We start from the raw sequence: 23473 nt of genomic DNA on the forward strand, positions 1-23473 counted from the left end.
GATTGTTCACGTATTAGTTTGATTAAGAGAAAGGATTAGTGTATTGATATTATTGTAATTAATTTTTATAATCACTAAATCAGGCTTACGCTTTGTACACTTAGCATTTACGAGCGAAGCTAACCTAACAACCCATGTTGGAAGTTTGTGTCGCGTGCTATAGAAAATGGGTGTACCGGTACCGAGGTTTCTTTTCAACCGAATGCACGTATTCGTTTGATGGAAAAGAAATAGTGTATTAATATTATTGTAATTAATTTTTATAATCACGAAATCAGACATGCTTTGCAGACTTAGCATTTACGAGCGAAGCTAACCTAACAACCCATGTTGGAAGTTTGTGTCGCGTGCTATAGAAAATGGGTGTACCGAGGTTTCTCTTCAACCGAATGCACGTATTCGTTTGATGAAAAAGAAATAGTGTATTAATATTATTGTAATTAATTTTTATAATCACGAAATCAGACATGCCTTGCAGACTTAGCATTTACGAGCGAAGCTAACCTAACAACCCATGTTGGAAGTTTGTGTCGCGTGCTATAGAAAATGGGTGTACCGAGGTTTCTCTTCAACCGAATGCACGTATTCGTTTGATGAAAAAGAAATAGTGTATTAATATTATTGTAATTAATTTTTATAATCACGAAATCAGAGTTGCCTTGCAGACTTAGCATTTACGAGCGAAGCTAACCTAACAACCCATGTTGGAAGTTTGTGTCGCGTGCTATAGAAAATGGGTGTACCGAGGTTTCTCTTCAACCGAATGCATGTATTCGTTTGATGAAAAAGAAATAGTGTATTAATATTATTGTAATTAATTTTTATAATCACGAAATCAGACATGCTTTGCAGACTTAGCATTTACGAGCGAATCTAACCTAACAACCCATGTTGGAAGTTTGTGTCGCGTGCTATAGAAAATGGGTGTACCGAGGTTTCTCTTCAACCGAATGCACGTATTCGTTTGATGAAAAAGAAATAGTGTATTAATATTATTGTAATTAATTTTTATAATCACGAAATCAGACATGCCTTGCAGACTTAGCATTTACGAGCGAAGCTAACCTAACAACCCATGTTGGAAGTTTGTGTCGCGTGCTATAGAAAATGGGTATACCGAGGTTTCTCTTCAACCGAATGCGTGTATTCGTTTGATGAAAAAGAAATGGTGTATTAATATTATTGTAATTAATTTTTATAATCACGAAATCAGACATGCTTTGCAGACTTAGCATTTACGAGCGAAGCTAACCTAACAACCCATGTTGGAAGTTTGTGTCGCGTGCTATAGAAAATGGGTGTACCGAGGTTTCTCTTCAACCGAATGCACGTAATTTTTTGATGAAGAAAAAGGAATAGTGTATTAATATTATTGTAATTAATTTTTATAATCAGGAAATCAGATTAATGCTTTGCGGACTGAGTAGCTTCATTAACTCGGTCGTGATCAAACTTGACCCACGTGGTAATAAAACTTCACTTTTGTTCGCCGTTATAATCTAATTTTATACTATAAACGAAGAGCCTATCAAATATTATATGGTTAAGAGCATTCCACTTTTTCTCTAAACAAAATCGGGACATCTGTATGAAATACTGGCAAAAGGAAGAGAATGATAATTTGGTTTTGAGAAGCAAGTTGCATTATTAAATCGAAACAAGTGGATCAACCTATAAAAGTAATTATTATAGGCTAGCATTTTTATTTGACTAGTAGCAAAATAAGGTCAAACTGTTATCTTCCTTTTTTATGATTATTGTTTGTTTAACCTTCCAGAGTACCTATTAAATACCGTACTGCAATTTGAAGAGCTGTCAATTTAAATAAGTATATATGTGATTTATCGATGACAGTTTTGCAATTTTTGCTAAAAATACGTGCCTAGCGACTCTGTATTACGAAACATACAAGAAAGTGTGAGCCCTCCAGGAAATTAGGGACATATGGAATCCCTATTATCATAAGATCTTCTATAACGTAATAGCAATTTTGCAATGTTTTGGTAGGAACAAGATGGCGTCAGGTCCATCAAACCGGCTTCACTCCGTCCAATGGCATTAAGATGCTAGTGTCTACTCTATGTATTCTGTACTCGTTGGTTTATGCAGTGATTATCAATAGCCTACCGTTAAAATGAATGCCATGAAGTTGGCAGTACTGTACTTTATTAACTGTTTTCCTACTCTTTATGCAGTGATTATCAATAGCCTACCATTAAAATGAACAGCATGAATTTGGCAGTACTTTATTAACTGACATATTCAAATGAGTGACCCGTTGGAATATGGGGCCTTAGCAGTCTTGACGTTTTATTAGTGATTTTCACACCGTCTGTGGCATATAGTGAGGTTAATTTAAAATTAATGTCAAGTTTAGTGAAAAGGGTAAAGTGTTAATAATTCACAATGGTTCTAATTTTCTATTTGCGAAACCTTGTACCATAGGGTTAAGATATTTTGTGTGATCGATAAAAAAGTGTTAGTTTAAACAGCAAAATTGATCATATGCTACCTGATTTCAGTGCAGCTACCACTATAGTATTTTTAAGTAGGCCTAATTTATTTATTTTATGACAATCACTTTCGTGCCCATCGCAGCGCAACTATGCCATGTCCATTCTACTATCTGATTTCTTCGGGGCGCAACTATGCCATTCTTAGGCCTCCCAATTGACCGCGGGGCGCAAGTATGCCATACCGGTAGCGATACATGGAAAACTTCACTCAAAGCAATCTGCAGCATTTATGCCACTAATGTGTCTTAAGAGACAATTTCAAAATTGATCTATTCAAAGAAGTTTTGCGACGTAAATTACGACCCAAATATTAAAAAAGAAATAAAGTCTCGAGTCGCATTTTTGTGAGTAAAGATTTTACTCTGAATCACACATTTTAATATACATTAGGTATATACATCTTATTACACAACTTTTAATACTGTATCACTTGGGAATATGTATGATATGTCTTTCTTGTGTTAAATTTTAACGTACCTTGTTAACATGTTTTCGACCTATTTTGGGTCATCTTCAGAACTGGTCGTTGTTGGTGTTGGCGCCACTTGTTTCCTGGTGAGTGCGTTCGTAGTGTAGGGTCAAGGAGTGTATGTCTTTTGAAATTGAGTTGTGTGTTGAGAATATCGTTGGGGTTGTTTTCGTGTGTCTGTATGTATTTCATATTGTTCTAGTGTGTTGAGTTTCTGGCTTTTTGGTTGGATGTGCAGTATTTCCATGTCTGTGTTGATGTCTCTGTAGATCTCCACATATGCAGAACACATCACAAATGCCAACCACACCTACAGAGACATCAACACAGACCTGGAAATACTGCACATCCAACCAAAAAGCCAGAAACTCAACACACTAGAACAATATGAAATATACAAACACACGAAAACACACCCCAACGATATTCTCAACACACAACTCAATTTCAAAACACATACACTCTTTGACTCTACACTACGAACGCACCCACACAGGAAACAAGAGGCGCCAACACCAACAACGACTAGTTCTGAAGATGACCCAAAATAGGTCGAAACATGTTAACAAGGTACGTTAAAATTTAACACAAGAAAAACTTATCATACATATTCCGAAATACATTAGGTCTCAACATTCTGCACCGCTTGGAAATTGGGTTTTAGTTGTATAAGTAATGTATATTACTAAACATCTCGAAATTCGGTTTTTGAAACATCACAGCATCCTATACGTTGTAGGGAATAATTAAAATTGCAGTTCTAATAAATGAAGTGTGCAATACAATATTGCATCGAATTTGTGAACTGACAAATTACAGGACATCACCTATAGGAGGATACATAAAAGTAAATTTAATTTGAAAAATGTTCCCGCGGATGTAATTATAATTTCCGTACCAATGTTGCTACAAATAGAGAACTATAAATAACAATTTCGTATTTCATAGGCACGTCATTATTTTAACAGAAACACGCTTAGTTATGTCTGTATGTTACAATGACGTTTAATTACCATATGATTAAATTCACATAACTATAAAGGAAAATTAGAAATTGAGCCAGTCATCTGTGTCAAATTGGCAGTCTATCACAATTATATTCGACATATATCACATTGCAAAATGTGATGATAGGTATAGATAGGCTCTCTATTCGTAGTTTCTATTCCCAAAAAAAAAAGTTTTAATCTTTAATCGGCTTCTTTATAATCAACATAATACTAATATTTCAAAATTGAGGTTGAGTGCTCCCTTGTATTAAACTGTATGAAAATTGAAAGAGTTGCATGGTGATGAATTACGAGGTCGTATTTTAAATCAGATTATTGAATGAAATTGGATATACTGCGCAACCTACAGTTTGATACAATTGAGTGAAAATTAATCACATACAATACAGAGGTTGCGTTCAAATGTAAGCACGTTACTATTTTCGAAAGATCATTCTACATATTGGACATTCAATACGTTGGGTTCGTTGCAAATCATTTTTACTGAATATTTCGTCTGTTGCGTCTAATAAAGGAATAATTATTTCTAGTTATTTTTTCATGAAAAAGAACTATGAAAGTTGGAGATTTATCCTTCGAAGAGGTGGAAAAATTCAAATATCTTGGAGCAACAATAACAAATATAAATGGCACTCGGGAGGAAATTAAACGCAGAATAAATATGGGAAATGCCTGTTATTATTCGGTTGAGAAGCTTTTGTCATCTAGTCTGCTGTCAAAAAATCTGAAAGTTAGAATTTATAAAACAGTTATATTACCGGTTGTTCTGTATGGCTGTGAAACTTGGACACTCACTTTGAGAGAGGAACAGAGATTGAGGGTTTTTGAGAATAAGGTTCTTAGGAAAATATTTGGGGCTAAAAGGGATGACGTTACAGGAGAATGGAGAAAGTTACACAACGCAGAGCTGCACGCATTGTATCCTTCACCTGACATAACTGAAATGAAATGATGAAATGATTAGCCTAAAAATGTCCCGTTAAGGGCAAAGGCCTCCTCCTATAGAGGGAGAGCTCTATTTGTCTCACGCGGTGAGCTACTCCGCGTAAGGGTGGAATTGTTCACTTGGTTCACATTCTGCACAGTTTGGTATTGTTCGCTTGTTTCTGTCGCACTGGTTTTAGTCGCTGTTCACTTGTCTTCTTATGTTTTTCCAGTCTTCCCTATGTCTTGCTCTGCTTGACCAATGGCTTCCTACTCGTTCACTGAAGAGGTCGGCCCATCTTCGTCTTGGTCTTCCGGGTGATCTCTTGCCAATGCGGGGATCCCATAGTGTGACTTTCTAGGAACATTAAATCCAGACGTTTGAGATGGGCAGGGCATGTAGCACGTATGGGCGAATCCAGAAATGCATATAGAGTGTTAGTTGGGAGGCCGGATGGAAAAAGACCTTTGGGGAGGCCGAGACGTAGATGGGAATATAATATTAAAATAGATTTTAGGGAGGTGGGATGTGATGATGGAGACTGGATTGGTCTTGCTCAGGATAGGGACCGATGACGGGCTTGTGTGAGAGCGGCAATGAACCTCCGGGGTCCTTAAAAGCCAGTAGGTAAGTAAATTATTTTTTCATGTTATCTGGCGCGAAATATAACCTTTTCGCGATTATACAGTGTGTTAAAAAGTATCCATTATATTAGGAGGTGATAGTATGCATCAAAACAAGGAAATAATGCCAAATAAAAATGGGTCCTAGAACACATACTTTCTGAGATCTGAACACTTGTTCATGCGAGGTGCTAAAATGTGACGTCCATTAATGGCAATGCATTTCTCTGCCCTACAATACAGCAGACACCAGATAATCATACTGTAGTTGACAGCCCTGGCATGGAATAATGATACGTCGCAAGGAATACTGAAAACAAAAGTCTGGTTGCGGATATGAGCGGGGTTCAGCAGAGATGGTGTTGTGAATTTTCGTAATCAGCATGTGTAGGCTGATGAAAATCCGCATGGAGTAGGCATAAGCACCATTTCTCAATCAACTTATGGGCAGACGTCTTTTGTGATAGATTAATAATTCCATACGTGCGACCACAGAGATTTACTGGGATCGTTTTCAGGACTGTCTTATTAACGTATTAAAACAAATTTCAAAGAGTGTGTAATTCCTCACGCTGAAGGGCAGAGGAATGCATTGCCATGAATGTACAGTAGTGGCAAAAAAACGCACCCGTCCTTGTAGCTGATTTCAGAGCCTTGGTCACTCAGAGAACGATAGACTGGTAACTAAGACTTTCGTGGTTCGAATCCTGCCTGGGAAGGAAACTTTTTTTTTTTTTCCTTATTCAAATTTATTCCCAATACTTTTCGATTGCAGCGATATTTTACTACTTAATTAACTTATTATTCCCAGAACATGAATTTTACCAGCAATCGAAAAGTATTGGTAGTTTTCCTTATAAAATCGTAATCAGAGTTTGTACAAAAAACAAATACACTACCTATAATTAATGCATAAATTTCATGAAAATCTCTTAAATAGGAGGAAAGTCATTGCTTTTCTCTAAATGCATCCTCCTAAAAGGGGTAGTTTCCCTTATACTACCTGTAACTACTCTGCAACGTTTTATGAAAATCTGTTAAATAGAAGAAAAGTTATTAATTTTGTCCTCCTAGATTTGCGTTTCGGATCACTGTACATTCCGTTGAAGGCCCTAAGTTCATCTTACACTTCTGTTTCCATAGTACCACGAGTGACGTGGGTCGAATATAGACTTTTCACGTCGACCTCGGTAGCGTAGTTGGTATAGCGCTGGCCTTCTGTGGTCGAGGTTGAGGGGTCGATCCCGGCCCAGGTCGATGGCTTTTAAGTGTGCTTAAATGCGACAGGTTCATGTCAATAGATTTAGTGGCATGTAAAAGAACTCCTGCGGGACAAAATTCCGGCATACCGGCGACGCTGATATAACCTCTGCAGTTGCGAGCGTCGTTAAATCAACCATACCTTTCTAGACTTTTCACTTGAAATTGCAATATTGAATGTGAAATTACACTATCCTGAAACAATGAAATGATATAAGACATTTATTAAAGTGACATCAGTTGTGCAGAAAAGTCTGGTATATCCCAACAAAGTGATTTTTTCTCAATAGGTACGATTTAATATTCCGTTTAAAATAATAAAAAAAAAATCAATGCATGCTTCCGGTTTACAAACTTCACTTTTGTGATTTCTGCATCTCTTTGAGAATCGCAAGTATTTCTGTATTCAAGAATGTGTGGCATAGGAGATATTTCACTAGTCCAGATTGAACATATTAATTGATAGCCGAATATGTATTTAATGACATTTTGAATATAATAATCAGCATTTTAATGTACAAATTATGCACAAATTATTAATGGTGTTTGGGAATAAATGTATTCGGCTAACAGCTTGCTCATTTATCATTAGCAAATGGGATAGTATCAAAGGCATAATTACACATTGTGGAAAACAGTGGTTAGCATGTAAATAAAGGCTATTTCATTTATTTTTATTTGCGTTGTATTTGTAAGTTACTTCGTATTATAACATTCGCGATAACCAGTATGTATACTATGTACTGGAGAAATGTATCTTTAACGTATCGATGCTTTCATTTTTCTCCTCTTTTCCTCTTCATCACTTATCAATAATAACTGGACTTTTGGACCTATTACTCCTTAAATAATATGAGGAATATGACCCAAAACGAAAAACTCACAAATAATGAAATCTCTAGTCATGTGACCTGCATAGCTCAGGGTCACCAATTAACAACACTAAAAACACAAGGAAAATATTATCCAGTTCTTTACGAGAAATATTAAGGCTATTGATAGGTGAAAATAACGAAAATGCCTTTAAAAGTGAGATATTTTGTTTTTAAATGTAGAAAATAAAATGTTTCAGTTTTATAAATCTGTGCTTATTTTGGCCCTGTGGCAATTTAAAGCTCTTCAGAACGAATTTAAAGGAACCAGCATGTGCTTGAAGCTGCAGCCCTTTAAACTGACACTCAGCTATCATTCTGACAGACTTTTTCTTCATTCTAACTAATTTCACTTTTCATTCAGTTCATATTTCGCACTGTAATGTAGGAGAAAGTAGGCCTGTATTAGAAGGAAGGATATCCATAGTACATACATCATATACATGCTATACTTTGATACTCGTTTTCTCGATTTCCCAGTATCCAACATTTTGTAACATTCAAAATGCTCTAATGAATGCATTTTTCTCCAATCTCAATTAAATTTTGCACAGAAGTTCACAAAAGCATGTGAAGTAAACTGACACATGTGTTTTCTTTTGCTATTGAAAGTATTCAAATCACCATGTGTTGAGGATGTGATAAGCTTTTAAAAAATTGAAAAATTAACAACTAAAAAAGTAAATATTTTTTCCTCTCTCGAAAAGAAATTGGAAAAGTATGAAAAGCATTTGTCATATTTTACGTACATCTATCAGGAATAAATTAAATATAAATTTAATGAAAAATTATGTGAACTTTGGAAATCGGGACAATGTATTATAATTCATTATTAGAAAACAAGGTTATTAATTACAAGCAAACTAATTGAAATATCAAAGTGAAAATTTATGTTAAAAATGTTATGTTTTATTTAACGACGCTCGCAACTGCAGAGGTTATATCAGCGTCGCCGAATGTGCCGGAATTTTGTCCCGCAGGAGTTCTTTTACATGCCAGTAAATCTACTGACATGAGCCTGTCGCATTTAAACACACTTAAATGCCATCGACCTGGCCCGGGATCGAACCACCACCTTGGGCATAGAAGGCCAGCGCTATACCAACTCGCCAACTAGGTCGACAAAAATTTATGTATTGTAAGAAATATGTGGTAAAAGTTTCAGATTAATTGGTGTAAAAATGTAGAAGTTAGAAATTTCACAGATCCATACCCTTAGTCTATATTTATTTTTAGCTTGAAATAAAGTGGATAACTGAACTGTGTCGAACTTATACATTACCACAGCCAATCTTCGAAGATGGGATGAGTAAGAACTTTACCCTATAGGCATATTTACAAGAGTACAATGTTCCTTAATGAGGAGACTGAAGGAAAAATTTACGTCGATATTCAATGGTCCAGGGGAATCTGTCACAGCATATTTCGTCAGCGGTCAATTTGGTCACTTCAAAATTGGCACCGGTTAATTTGGTCAAACACTCCATTATTGTCACAGGTTAAGTTTTTCACATTTAATATTATTGTCACCGGTTAAGCTAGTCACATGTAACATTATTGTCACCGGTTAAGTTGGTCACACTTAACATTGTCACCGGTTAAGTTGGTCACATGTAGCATTATTATCACCGGTTAAGTTGGTCACATGTAGCATTATTGTCACTGTTTGACTTGGTCACACATAGCAGTATTGTCACCGGTTAAGTTGGTCACACGTAACATTATTTTCACCGGTTATGTTAGTCGCATTTAGCATTATTGTCACCGGTTAAGTTGGTCACATGTAACATTGTCACCGGTTAAGTTGGTCACATGTAGCATTATTATCAACGTTTGAGATGGTCACACGTAACATTGTCACCGGTTAAGTTGGTCACATGTAGCATTATTGTCACCGGTTAAGTTGGTCGCACGTAACATTGTCACCGGTTAAGTTGGTAACATGTAACATTATTGTCACCGGTTAAGTTGGTCACACGTAACATTGTCACCGGTTAAGTTGGTCACATGTAGCATTATTATCAACGTTTGAGTTGGTCACACGTAACATTGTCACCGGTTAAGTTGGTAACATGTAACATTATTGTCACCGGTTAAGTTGGTCACACGTAACAGTATTGTCACCGGTTAAGTTGGTCACATGTAGCATTATTGTCACCGGTTAAGTTGGTCACATGTAGCATTATTATCACTGTTTGAGTTGGTCACACGTAACAGTATTGTCACCAGTTAAGTTAGTCACATGCAGCTTTATTTTCACCGGTTAAGTTGGTCACATTTAGCATTATTGTCACCGGTTAAGTTGGTCACACGTAATATTATTTTCACCGGTTAAGTTGGTCACATGTAGCATTATTATCACTGTTTAAGTTGGTCACATGTAATATTATTGTCACCGGTTAAGTTGGTCACATGTAACATTATTGTCACCGGTTAAGTTGGTCACATGTAGCAATATAACCACCGTTTAACTTCGTTACATGTAACATTATTATCACCGGTTAAGTTTTTCACATGTATCATTACCACCGGTCACGTGTTCATCAGTATAAATAGTCGAACAGAATACAGGTTGAACCGTAAGTAATGTCATTATTTCAAGGGATTATTCTTTGAGATATTTCAAACAAAAAAGTTTAAAACAATTTTCCTCGTTTTTGCTTCCTTTCCGAGATAAAAATTGTTTTATATTAAATATTTCATAGCGTACCTTATTTCGGGAAAGCACTTGACTTAATTCCCAATATGCTCAATCAATGATAATAATATGAGAACAGTGTATTATGATAGTAAATTATTGAAAGAATTATAGACTTGCCCTTTAAATGTGCAGAAATTTGATCCGAATAAATATAACATTGTAAAATTCCTTTCCAATATTGTGACATGATATTTGCAACAAAACGTATGCTCTTTTGAACGCATCCGCAGCCGATATTATTGATGACGACTAGGCGTACAATTTAATTTTTTTTTTGTATGAGAGAATCAAAGAATGAACAAAATGAAGCAAATATGAACAAAATTAAATGCAATATTTTATACCTATCAATTTCTTTTTAAATTGATTAAAACGAAATTCGATAATTAAGGTATTTCGAGGATGGGCTATCACTGATATGTGAAGGTATATTAAATAGTTCACCTGTTTGATGGTGTGTATTATACAGAGGATTGCGAAAATATGAAATGCGATTTTGAAAATGTAATTTTTTATGATAGGGTATACAGGAGAATACTAATATGTTACATTGATAATCGTTTTCGTTATGCAACAGTGGCTTTACGTATTACATGTCCAGTACATTAAATTTTGTAGTAATAAAACACCATATATCTTTCCGACTGAATTTACCTTCAAATGAATATATGCCTGTAAACCAGTGGTCGGCATTTCTTGACTCGAGAGTCAAACCCTTAATACAGAGTTAGGGCGAAGGGGTAAGGCATGATCTCTCTCCCCTTTAGCCATCACCTGTTCATTCAATGTTAAGCAATTTGGGTATCCTTCTCCATTGCAGGCTGCATTATGATGTAATCTTTGCCGACCACTGCAATAAACAATGATACTATTTACGCTCTTACCTGAATAGACAACAATTATGCATACAATATAGCCTATACTTAACCTATACTGTTGCTTAAGTAATATATACAAGCTGGCGCATATCGCTTGAAATAAAGCCATCCAGTGGATCCTGCCGTAACGCCAATTCCGCCGCTAGGAGCGCTGTTCCGTTCTAGAGATTACAGTCACAGTACTAGAGATTCGTAGTACAACACTCAAATTACATTGACATTTGAAGCATTTAAAGGACTCACCGTTGTTTGTTAAATGCGTCGTACAGCATTTTATGGATAATGGATGCCATTTTCAAACTTCAGTACCAATTATATTAAAATAAATGATTGTCATTTTTATATTAAAAGTTATTACATATAAACTAACGCACTGCCTTCCTGTTTTTCAATTCATACACTATACACTTTCAGAAATAATGGAAGCAACTTAATACATTTTACATGATCACTGCAGCCTATTCTTTTCACCTATTTATGATGATGATGATGATGATGATGATTATTATTATTATTATTATTGTTGTTATTAACAATAAAGTACGTTCCAATGAATGGTACTGTATAATCTTCCTTTTTCCTGAATTCATAATGCAAGCATTTGTAAGTAGACATAGCAGAAACTGAAATAATGTTTACTACTAATTCCACAATTTGGGACATCTGGCCGACATTTATGGCTGACCACTAGGATCCACAATACAAAGCAGATGTTAAATTAAAAGTAAAATACAATATGAATTGCGGAGAGAATACAGAACAATGATAAAATATATAAAAATAAAGTACAATTTAATTTCGGAGAAACATGAGATGAAAGTACAACGAAGAGTAGTGAAATGAAGTAAAAAAGTTATTACTTAGTGTTATACAAATGATTGTGTAAAATGGATAATGAATCTCTCAATACCATTAGACAAATTTTGTTAATGTCCTTATTAGAAAACTTAAGGGAAAGGAGAATGGTTTTGGTTAACTTAAATGAAGTTCCCCTAGCGCCAAAAAAGAGGTCCTTTCACTTCCCACGTATTAATACAGTATTTATTTTGTATCTCTCACTGAAGTGAGGAATACAGGGATTGTAAATAGACTTCTTTTCATCGTTAACGTTATTGGCTTGTTGATCACCCTTCTCAAAACGGACATTGGGGTCAAGAATGATGCTTCTTTGATTCCGGCGATCGATGGCTATAATGTCTGCTCTTCTCGTTGACCCATTTTCAGGCAAACAGTGCACTTCTTCATAAACCCCCCACTTTGCCTTCCGAAGGGTGGTTGCGATGGAACTTCTCACTTTACGGTGGCGATTGTTACTCAGTAGATCTCCTTTAGCGCAATAACCCAAAACATGCCCAAGGGTTTCTACTTCGTTGCATCCCGGATGACGACAGTTTTGATCTTCGAAGGAACGACCTAGCACAGATGTTTCCTCTTCATTTTCATATTTCGTTGCTCTTCTTTCTCTGCTTCTTCACATAAAGCAGCCAGCACTATTAAAGGAGTCATTTCTAATTATGGCATCAAGCTTAAAATTTCGTTCCGAATATACAGGGACATCACTTTATTTTTACCAACATTTTTAACATTAATCTGGCTATACTCAGTTGCCCCCTTCCATTACAGGAGTTTGATGTTACTAGTGCAATATGTAAACAAATCAGTTTACTAGGTATAGGGAAGTGGTGTATCCATTTATGTTGTAGGAAAATAAGATATTACGATTTTCAGTTTGATTATCACTTTTACGGAATTTATCAAAATACAGTAGAGTAGTAACATTTTTTTTTTCAAAAACTCAACTTTTCAGGCGGCTATGTTCGTTATGTAATGTCTACTTTATTTAGCATATTAATTATTGGTGTTAACATACAATATAGAGAGCGCATTTAAACTGAGGGGGGTCATAAGTAAAGGGCTGTAAGTGCACTTAAGTTACTTTTGAGAAAATGGGGTTTAAATATTTAAGCTTTCGTAAAATCGGTGAAATTTTTATTTAAATTTTAATGTGTGATGCGATTAAAATATCCCTTTGCCACTAACATTTTGGATACTTTAGCTTACACTGGATGCACTTAACTCATGTTACTACAAATGTCACTAGCATTCCTTTGCTTCTAGCCACCTCAATTCAAAATAAGCTAATCTGAATTTTTAAATAAATTGCTGAAAGTGGTTGCCGTACAATGTAGGCTTCAATTCTTTAATGCATATTATTAAAAACATTTTGAAGCATATTCTCTGAAATTGAATTTATCGTTTCTTGAATATAATTTTTAGTACGATATTATTAATATAGGTTCTTTCTTCTATAGAAAACGCAACCATATTTCTGAAACACACTATACACTGCAGTGTTTACTTCAGTGCTTGAAGACTTCGAATGCAACAGCTGCCGTAAATTTGTGTGTCTGACGGGAGCAAGGACATTAGTGAAGGGGTGAGAGTAAAGTACATTCAGAAATGCAGGTACAATAAAAATGCAAGTAAAAATAAAATGATGACCCTGTATTTCCTATAAGTGAGGGGCAGAAGGGATATTTTCATCTCTTCGCCCCGATTACATTTCTTTCGTTTCCACATAGTTGAACTGGGCAATAGATACAGATACCGGTACCAAACTGCACTTGGCGACTGTTGCAGCAATGCTGGGTTGAGGGAATGATGTGAGGCAGGAGGCTGGGAGCAGGTAGTGTTCTGAAAACAAATATTGCCTTCCAAAAATTAGATCTTATTCTAATTACCTTCCCTCATTATGAACACTGTAATCCTTGGAAACAGATCTTAGCAACAGATATAACATTTGTTTTATTCTCTAACTAGCCGTACCCGTGCGCTCCGCTGCACCTGTTAGAAATAAATATAAAGTAATTACATAATTAAAATAGGACATTTGATCCAGGGAACATACGTGTTTGATAGAAGGATAAATCGTTCAATATACTACTTAATTTAAATCGTATTAAAATAATTAAAATGCGATCATTTTGATCCAGAGAGCACTCATTTGGTGCAATGACAATTCCTTTAACACGTTCCTTAATTTTTATTACATGAAACCATTGTTTAATGAAGATTGACATCATTTAGATTTATTGTGTATACTTTATTATACTTGCTATATGTTTCCATTGAATTACGGTAATAAATTTTAACCCTTGTTTTCTACGTATTCAGTAAATGGCGCTTGGCCTACTATGGTTCTGAACCCTTCAAATAACTTATATTATATTATATTATATTATATTATATTATATTATATTATATTATATTATATTATATTATATTATATTATATTATATTATATTATATTATATTATATTATATTATATTATATTATATTATATTATATTATATTATATTATATAAAAAGTGTGTTGATAATGGATGTACTCCGATAAGTAAGTTTTTGTTATGGGGGCTCTTGAATCTGAGGAGGAACAACTTTTACAACAGCGCAACATAATCTGCTTGGCTCATCACCCAATTTTTTTGCATTGCATTTAATGCATATGTATTTTATGTATTTTATCACGTTACAATTGAGCATAGTTAAAATTTGGATTATAAAATAATGGAATGCTAAGCTTACATACAATTACTGCATACTAAATCAATACACTCTCGTTGTTCGTTAATTCTCTGAGATTAGAATGAATGTGTACATAAATATTATTTTAAGAAATACAGGAAACGAATATACAGAATAGCCTATCAAGTTTTCTGTGCATAAGAAGCTATTTTAATCTTACCTGTCCTCAATTCACTTCGAAGTTATTGTAATAACATTATAGCATTATGTCCATGTAGAGAAACTACACTTTCCAATGGTGAAATAATAATTAATTATACAAATCGGTTAATTTAGCTTCCGATATTACTTCATACAAACACAGAAACATTCTCTGTAGGCTATCTTTCATAGCTTTTGATTATTGTCGTCCAAGGCTCCTTATAGACGAAGTCATTTGTTTTTTATTTCATGACACGGCATTAGATGACAGTTATTTTAATTTTAAAACTCATTTATCTCATTAAATATCAGTCCTATCAAACTTTTTCAAAGAATACAACTTATCGGAAATAATTGTTAAAGAAACCTTTGTTATGTAACATTTTTCACAAAAATCAATAGTAAGCGAGATATTTCGATTTATTTAATTCAGGCCCCCTTATAAGCCCCCTTTTAAGTAAAATGTTTTGAATGCCATATAGCCTAAAATCTGAGTTGCAACGAACTTAATTTATATTTCAATTTTCATCGAAATCCGTTCAGCCATTATCGCTTGAAAAGGTAACAAACATCCAGACAGACAGCCAGACATACAAACAAAAATTTCAAAAAAAGCGATTTTCGGTTTCAGGGTGGTTAATTACATATGTTAGGACCAATTATTTTTGGAAAATCGAAAATTACTAGAAAAATTTCGGCTACAGATTTGTTATTAGTATAGATTATCTTCCTTAATGAAGAAGCTAATAATTTTTTGAAAATAGGCTCTGTAAGTAATCCAAGAAATATGGTTTTACTGTAATCGCCTTCCCGTATGATGAAGAGAATGCGAACCCGTACTTCCGAAATGAGTGGATACTTCTACATCTATGACAGGATGCAAATACTTAATTGTTTTGGGGCATCAAATCACTTAAATATATTATGTAACAAATCTGCGACAATAACAATCCGCGAAATAAGACTAGTTTCGAAGACGTCATCTAAAATCATGGAGTATTCATGTTGATTTATTTGTTCTCAATAGCTTTTATCGAATAGATAGCTGAAAAATAAATTCATTTAACAATATTTGAATACGTTAGTACGATATCAGATACACATTTCTCTAACTTCCTACAAAGCAGTTCATTACTAGAAGCTACGTAACTGTTTGCTGAATATATCCAAGTTTGGTATGTAATAAATATAACGTCCACTTAACCATTTTAATTGGCCCTTGTATAAATATTAAATAGTCCCCTTTACATTATTTGCTATCACGGGATAACGATTCTCCATGTGTAATTTCAATAAAGCTTCAAATAGAAGTCGTTTTATAGAAAATAATTGCTCTCTACATCCGAATAAGGAGTCATTATTCAAAGAGAAGTAGCGACTACATGTATCTGTTAGGATTAAATACCGTGAGTATTATTACAAGACTTCTGGACTTCCAGGAATTATATTTTGTTTCTTTTCTCAATCAAATTTCTCTAATAACTACACCCTATGCACCAAACGTTATTTTACGTGTTCACTGCCTTCGGAGAGGAGACGTTCCTTTGAATTCATAGCATTCAAAATTTACACAATGTAATATCTATTATTCGTATCTTCAAGTGCGTTTCGCAAACTTCCTTACAATTAGTAGATTTTCATTGTAATTTTGTGGACTTGCTGCAAAAAGTTGGTAACTACTTAGGAAAACAATGGGACTTGCCAACTTTTTCCAGTAAGCTCACGAGCCCAGGGTGAGCCACGGAACCCAACGACTTTCAAAGCGAAATAAACAATATGAAATTAAAATTAAAATTTTAATGCTGTTTTATAACAATAGGTTATTGGATGTGATTTGAATACATGACCTCATTTTCTAAACAGCATATCTCATTAATTGCTCCCCGCCACTCATGATACATTGCTGCAGTCACTCACAAATAGTCTGCATGTTGTCTGGTATGATTGTCATTTCGTTACATATACCTCCTCAAGTCTATTAATGTCCCTTGGTTTCCTACTGTACACTTTAGACTTTAGGTAACCCCAAAGAAAGTAGTCACATATAGATTCATCGGGAGAACGTGCGGGTCATGAAACGTCTCCTCTGGAAATCACGTGGTTTGGAAACAATCATCGTAATGGACGCCGTGGCAGTGTTGTGTCTGTGGTGCCTGTTGTGCATATCCTGATTCTCGTGCCAATTCTGCCTGTCATATTTATTTGTCTATAGTGTCTATAAAGTTTATCATGCCTGGCGTATCTATTCTGACTGTCGTGTCTGCCCTGCCTGTCATATCTGTAGTGTCTATAGTGTCTGTAAAGTCTATCGTGACTGCCGTATCTATTTGTCTATAGTGTCTGTAAAGTCTATCGTGCCTGGCGTATCTATTTGTCTAAAGTGTCTGTAAAGTCTATCGTGCCTGGCGTATCTATTCTGACTGTCGTGTCTGCCCTCTGCCCTGCCTGTCATATCTGTAGTGTCTATAAAGTCTATCGTGCCTGCCGTATCTATTTGTCTATAGTGTCTGTAAAGTCTATCGTGCCTGCCGTATCTATTTGTCTATAGTGTCTGTAAAGTCTATCGTGCCTGGCGTATCTATTCTGACTGTCGTGTCTGCCCTGCCTGTCATATCTGTACTGTCTATAGTGTCTGTAAAGTCTATCGTGCCTGGCGTATCTATTTGTCTATAGTGTCTGTAAAGTCTATCGTGCCTGGCGTATCTATTTGTCTATAGTGTCTGTAAAGTCTATCGTGCCTGGCGTATCTATTTGTCTATAGTGTCTGTAAAGTCTATCGTGCCTGGCGTATCTATTTGTCTATAGTGTCTGTAAAGTCTATCGTGCCTGGCGTATCTATTTATCTATAGTGTCTGTAAATTCTATCGTGCCTGGCGTATCTATTTCTCTATAGTGTCTGTAAAGTCTATCGTGCCTGGCGTATCTATTTGTCTATAGTGTCTGTAAAGTCTATCGTGCCTGGCGTATCTATTTGTCTATAGTGTCTGTAAAGTCTATCGTGCCTGGCGTATCTATTTGTCTATAGTGTCTGTAAAGTCTATCGTGCCTGGCGTATATTTGTCTATAGTGTCTGTAAAGTCTATCGTGCCTGGCGTATATTTGTCTATAGTGTCTGTAAAGTCTATCGTGCCTGGCGTATCTATTTGTCTATAGTGTCTGTAAAGTCTATCGTGCCTGGCGTATCTATTTGTCTATAGTGTCTGTAAAGTCTATCGTGCCTGGCGTATCTATTTATCTATAGTGTCTGTAAATTCTATCGTGCCTGGCGTATCTATTTGTCTATAGTGTCTGTAAAGTCTATCGTGCCTGGCGTATCTATTTGTCTATAGTGTCTGTAAAGTCTATCGTGCCTGGCGTATCTATTTGTCTATAGTGTCTGTAAAGTCTATCGTGCCTGGCGTATCTATTTGTCTATAGTGTCTGTAAAGTCTATCGTGCCTGGCGTATATTTGTCTATAGTGTCTGTAAAGTCTATCGTGCCTGGCGTATCTATTTGTCTATAGTGTCTGTAAAGTCTATCGTGCCTGGCGTATCTATTTGTCTATAGTGTCTGTAAAGTCTATCGTGCCTGGCGTATCTATTTGTCTATAGTGTCTGTAAAGTCTATCGTGCCTGGCGTATCTATTTGTCTATAGTGTCTGTAAAGTTTATCATGCCTGGCGTATCTATTCTGACTGTCGTGTCTGCCCTGCCTGTCATATCTATAATGTCTATAGTAGGCCTGCACAAACAGCGCTCAACGAGCGCGCGCGCTCCTTCGGATCGGGAGAGAGGTCTTTACCGCTCGCCAAAACGGAGAGGAAGATACGTCAGAATGACATAGACTTGCTATAGGTAGAGGAGAGGGAAACGACCACTCAGCTATCTAGTGGAGTGCAGTGTGTAGGCCTATTCTCAGTAACTGTTTCACGTTGCTTACCTACTGCTACAGTACAGTATGGAGGAATCTAAAAGACGGAACTTAACATTTAACGATTTACAGCTCGAACTTATTGATCTTCAATGTGACCTAAGAACTAAAGATCGTTTGAATAATACTACTAGCCTGGTTGAGTTTTACAAGACTAAACATTAGCAGTAATAACATTTATATTTGTGAGCAACTGTTTTCTATAATCAGCTTTAATAAAGGCAGACATCGAACATCTGTAACTGAAGTTTCATTACGATCAGTAGGATACTGTTCCTTTCAGCTGCCAACAGCATAAAACCTCGTTTTGACGTACTGATAAATAAAAATTTAACAAAATAATATTGTACATTTAAGTAGCTATAGAATTTCTATTACTTCTGTAAAAATAAATATTTCTTTATTAATTAATAATAGTCCAACATAGTTTTGCAAACACTGAACGGGAATTCATTTCATAAGCACTCGTAATAGTACTTCCTTTTGTGTATATTTTGTACGAGATCCACCCCTTCTTCCAGTCCACCCTTATATAGAGCGCAGCTAATATCTGCATTCCGCTCATGATCTGTGAGCCGGCTCGGAGAGCGCAAACCTTGTGCAGGCCTGGTCTATAGTATCTGTAAAGTCTATCGTGCCTGGCGTATCTATTTGTCTATAGCGTCTATAAAGTCTATCGTTCCTGACATATCTATTCTGACCGTCGTGTTTGCCCTGCCTGTCATATCTGTAGTGTCTATAGTGTCTGTAAAGTCTATCGTGACTGCCGTATCTATTTGTCTATAGTGTCTATAAAGTCTATCGTGCCTGGCGTATCTATTCTGACTGTCGTGTCTGCCCTGCCTGTCATATCTGTACTGTCTATATTGTCTGTAAAGTCTATCGTGACTGCAGTATCTATTTGTCTATAGTGTCTATAAAGTCTATCGTGCCTGGCGTATCTATTTGTCTATAGTATCTATAAAGTCTATCGTGCCTGGCGTATCTATTTGTCTATAGTGTCTGTAAAGTCTATCGTGACTGCCGTATCTATTTGTCTATAGTGTCTGTAAAGTCTATCGTGCCTGGCGTATCTATTTGTCTATAGTGTCTATAAAGTCTATCGTGCCTGGCGTATCTATTCTGACTGTCGTGTCTGCCCTGCCTGTCATATCTGTAGTGTCTATAGTGTCTGTAAAGTCTATCGTGACTGCCGTATCTATTTGTCTATAGTGTCTGTAAAGTCTATCGTGCCTGGCGTATCTATTTGTCTATTGTGTCTGTAAAGTCTATCGTGCCTGGCGTATCTATTTGTCTATAGTGTCTGTAAAGTCTATCGTGCCTGGCGTATCTATTCTGACTGTCGTGTCTGCCCTGCCTGTCATATCTGTAGTGTCTATAAAGTCTATCGTGACTGCCGTATCTATTTGTCTATAGTGTCTGTAAAGTCTATCGTGCCTGCCGTATCTATTTGTCTATAGTGTCTGTAAAGTCTATCGTGCCTGGCGTATCTATTCTGACTGTCGTGTCTGCCCTGCCTGTCATATCTGTACTGTCTATAGTGTCTATAAAGTCTATCATGCCTGGCGTATCTATTTGTCTATAGTGTCTGTAAAGTCTATCATGCCTGGCGTATCTATTTGTCTATAGTGTCTGTAAAGTCTATCGTGCCTGGCGTATCTATTTGTCTATAGTGTCTGTAAAGTCTATCGTGCCTGGCGTATCTATTTGTCTATAGTGTCTGTAAAGTCTATCGTGCCTGCCGTATCTATTTGTCTATAGTGTCTGTAAAGTCTGTCGTGACTGGCGTATCTATTTGTCTATAGTGTCTGTAAAGTCTATCGTGCCTGCCGTATCTATTTGTCTATAGTGTCTGTAAAGTCTATCGTGCCTGGCGTATCTATTTGTCTATAGTGTCTGTAAAGTCTATCGTGCCTGGCGTACCTATTTGTCTATAGTGTCTGTAAAGTCTATCGTGCCTGGCGTATCTATTTGTCTATAGTGTCTATAAAGTCTATCGTGCCTGGCGTATCTATTCTGACTGTCGTGTCTTCCCTGCCTGTCATATCTGTAGTGTCTGTAAAGTCTATCGTGACTGCCGTATCTGTTCTGTCTGTCGTGTCTGCCCTGACTGTCACGTGTCTCTCTAACTGCCTGCTCATCTGCTTGCTTAACTGTCCGTTTTTCTTTCGATCCCACTAATTATCAATGCAGCTATCCACCCACTTACGGAGACGACATAATAGCTCAGTACAATGTCTTTTTCGGAGTTATCACCAAGAGGACGATATCTTCTTCGGAGTTATCACCAAGAGGACGATATCTTCTTCGGAGTTATCACTAAATAAAACAATCTTAATTTTATTTGTATAACTTTGTTAGTATTATAACAATACTTTCAACAAATATAACACTGTAAATACATACGAGAATACTGTATATAGGCGTACCGTATTGTCTGTAGCACTCAGAAATCTCGTTAAAAATGGTTTCCACAGTTCCACAGTTGTTTTTAACGTTGAGGCAGTTCAAATGCTATTCTAACATAATAAACCCAATTAGTAATTATCTATAACCAAAATTGCCATTTTAGTTGCAATCATCTGCGGTATGATGTTGGTAATGAACACTACAAAACAAAATTACGATGTTGCAATGAGTATTGACTGTAAGCCCACAATTGTTCGCATAATAGTGATATCCGCTATTAGAGAAGCCAATAAACAGTTCGAGTATTCAACAAAGGTTTCTTTCTTGTTTTCAAAATTTCACGTGATATGAATAAACAGCTTTTATTGCGTTCTATTCATAGGAAAAGTGTAATTCCAAATTACGTTAATTGGAAATCATAATATACACATTCCTAGGGCTTAAAATTACAGAGGCGTTGTCTTACACGCATAAAGGAGGTATTTTCAAAGAAAATATTTGCTGTGTCCTATTCCGTATCTTGATTTTGAAAATGAAATTCAATTTTTTTAATCGTAAACTAAAATTTGAAACAAAATCGGGGGTCTCTTTGAAGTAATTTAGACTTATCCGTGAAGTGTTGGTATTATTTCAGAAGATGTAAGACCTAACATCAGAAGGAAATACCTATTAGGCCTACATGCATATTGGATAAGGTAAAAGTAACCATAACCTCACGCAGTGATTCTGAATTGGGGGACAGCGAACTCTTTGGGGTCAAAGACCAGTTTCTAAGTAACTGTGAAACAAGCTCAGCGAAAGAATTAATAATAATAATAATAATTATTATTATTATTATTATTATTATTATTATTATTATTATTATTACAGCACCTACTTACAAATGGCTTTTAAAGAACCCGCAGATTCATTGCCGCACTCACATAAGCCCACCATTGGTCCCTATCCTGTGCAAGATTAATCCAGTCGCTATCATAATATTCCACCTACCTCAAGTCCATTTTAGTATTACCCTCCCATCTACGTCTCGGCCTCCCCAAAGGTCTTTTTCCCTTCGGTCTCCCAACTAACACTCTATATGCATTTCTGCATTTGCTCATACGTGCTACATTCCCTGCCCATCTCAAACGTAATAATAATAATAATAATAATAATAATAATAATAATAATAATAATAATAATAATAATAATAATAATATTCCCAGGACATTTTTTTTAAGTTTGGTGCAATATTGTTTAATAAATGGTATGATTACCATTAACTGAGCCGTTTATACCTGAACCCACACGCTCTGAAGTCAAAATTTCGATAGAAAATTGAAGAAGTACAAGTCTCCAGATATCGATCAATTCCAGCAGAATTAATACAAGAGCGTGGAAGCGCATTATCTAGCGAAATTTATAACCTTGTACTTTCTATTCGTATTTGGGAATAGAAAATTGTACCAGAACAATGGAAAGAGTCTATAATTGTACCTATTTTTAAGAAGAGGGACAAGACTAACTGTAGTAACTTTCGAAGAATATCACTTTTGTTGACGTCATACAAAATAAAATTGCATAAGAACCATGATGAACAGAGACCGGAACTTTGGCAGAATGCCTTTTTAAATGTGTTAAATCTACCTTCTTTTTGAAAGTAAATCTGTACGAATTATAATATACCTTTGTGATTGAAACGTCAAAGTTTCATGTTACCTTTTTCTGTCTTTTTTAATATAGGCCTAAATGCCTAATTTACAAAATAAAATTTTTTTTTTGCCTTTATTTGATTATTTATCTATTATTTATTAATTTATTATTAAAAATTGCCAACAGGTATATTTTAATTTATTTATGTAACCGCTAAAATGAAAGTGACTTCACCGAATGTATATTATTGTCTTTCAGTCAGTTCATATACTCTTTGCAACAATGAGTGCTGCCGTGCAAAAATGTATAACAGTAAACGTTTTAATTATCGCTTGTGTTTATTTGACAAGGCGGGTTTGAGTGCGGGTCTAACGTTATTTTTAACGGTTATTTTTCTTTCAGTTTTCATTGCGACGTTGTTGTAGCTAGCTAAATATTTCATATCGCAACATAATTATAAGTACAACCAAACACAAAAATGCACTTTCCAAGTCTACTGGGAAGAAGATTTCTTTGCTTCCAACATTGCAACATCGAG

General features: G+C 35.6%; 1 protein-coding gene across 3 annotated transcripts in view; it reads left to right on the forward strand.

Moving 5' to 3' along the window:
* Window positions 1–23473, forward strand: part of LOC138713714 (dipeptidase 1-like) — a 1576476-nt gene that overhangs the window by 1352037 nt on the left and 200966 nt on the right. The window lies entirely within an intron of this gene.

This window comes from Periplaneta americana, chromosome 14 (assembly GCF_040183065.1).
Source record: "Periplaneta americana isolate PAMFEO1 chromosome 14, P.americana_PAMFEO1_priV1, whole genome shotgun sequence".
Taxonomy (NCBI): Eukaryota; Metazoa; Arthropoda; class Insecta; order Blattodea; family Blattidae; genus Periplaneta; species Periplaneta americana.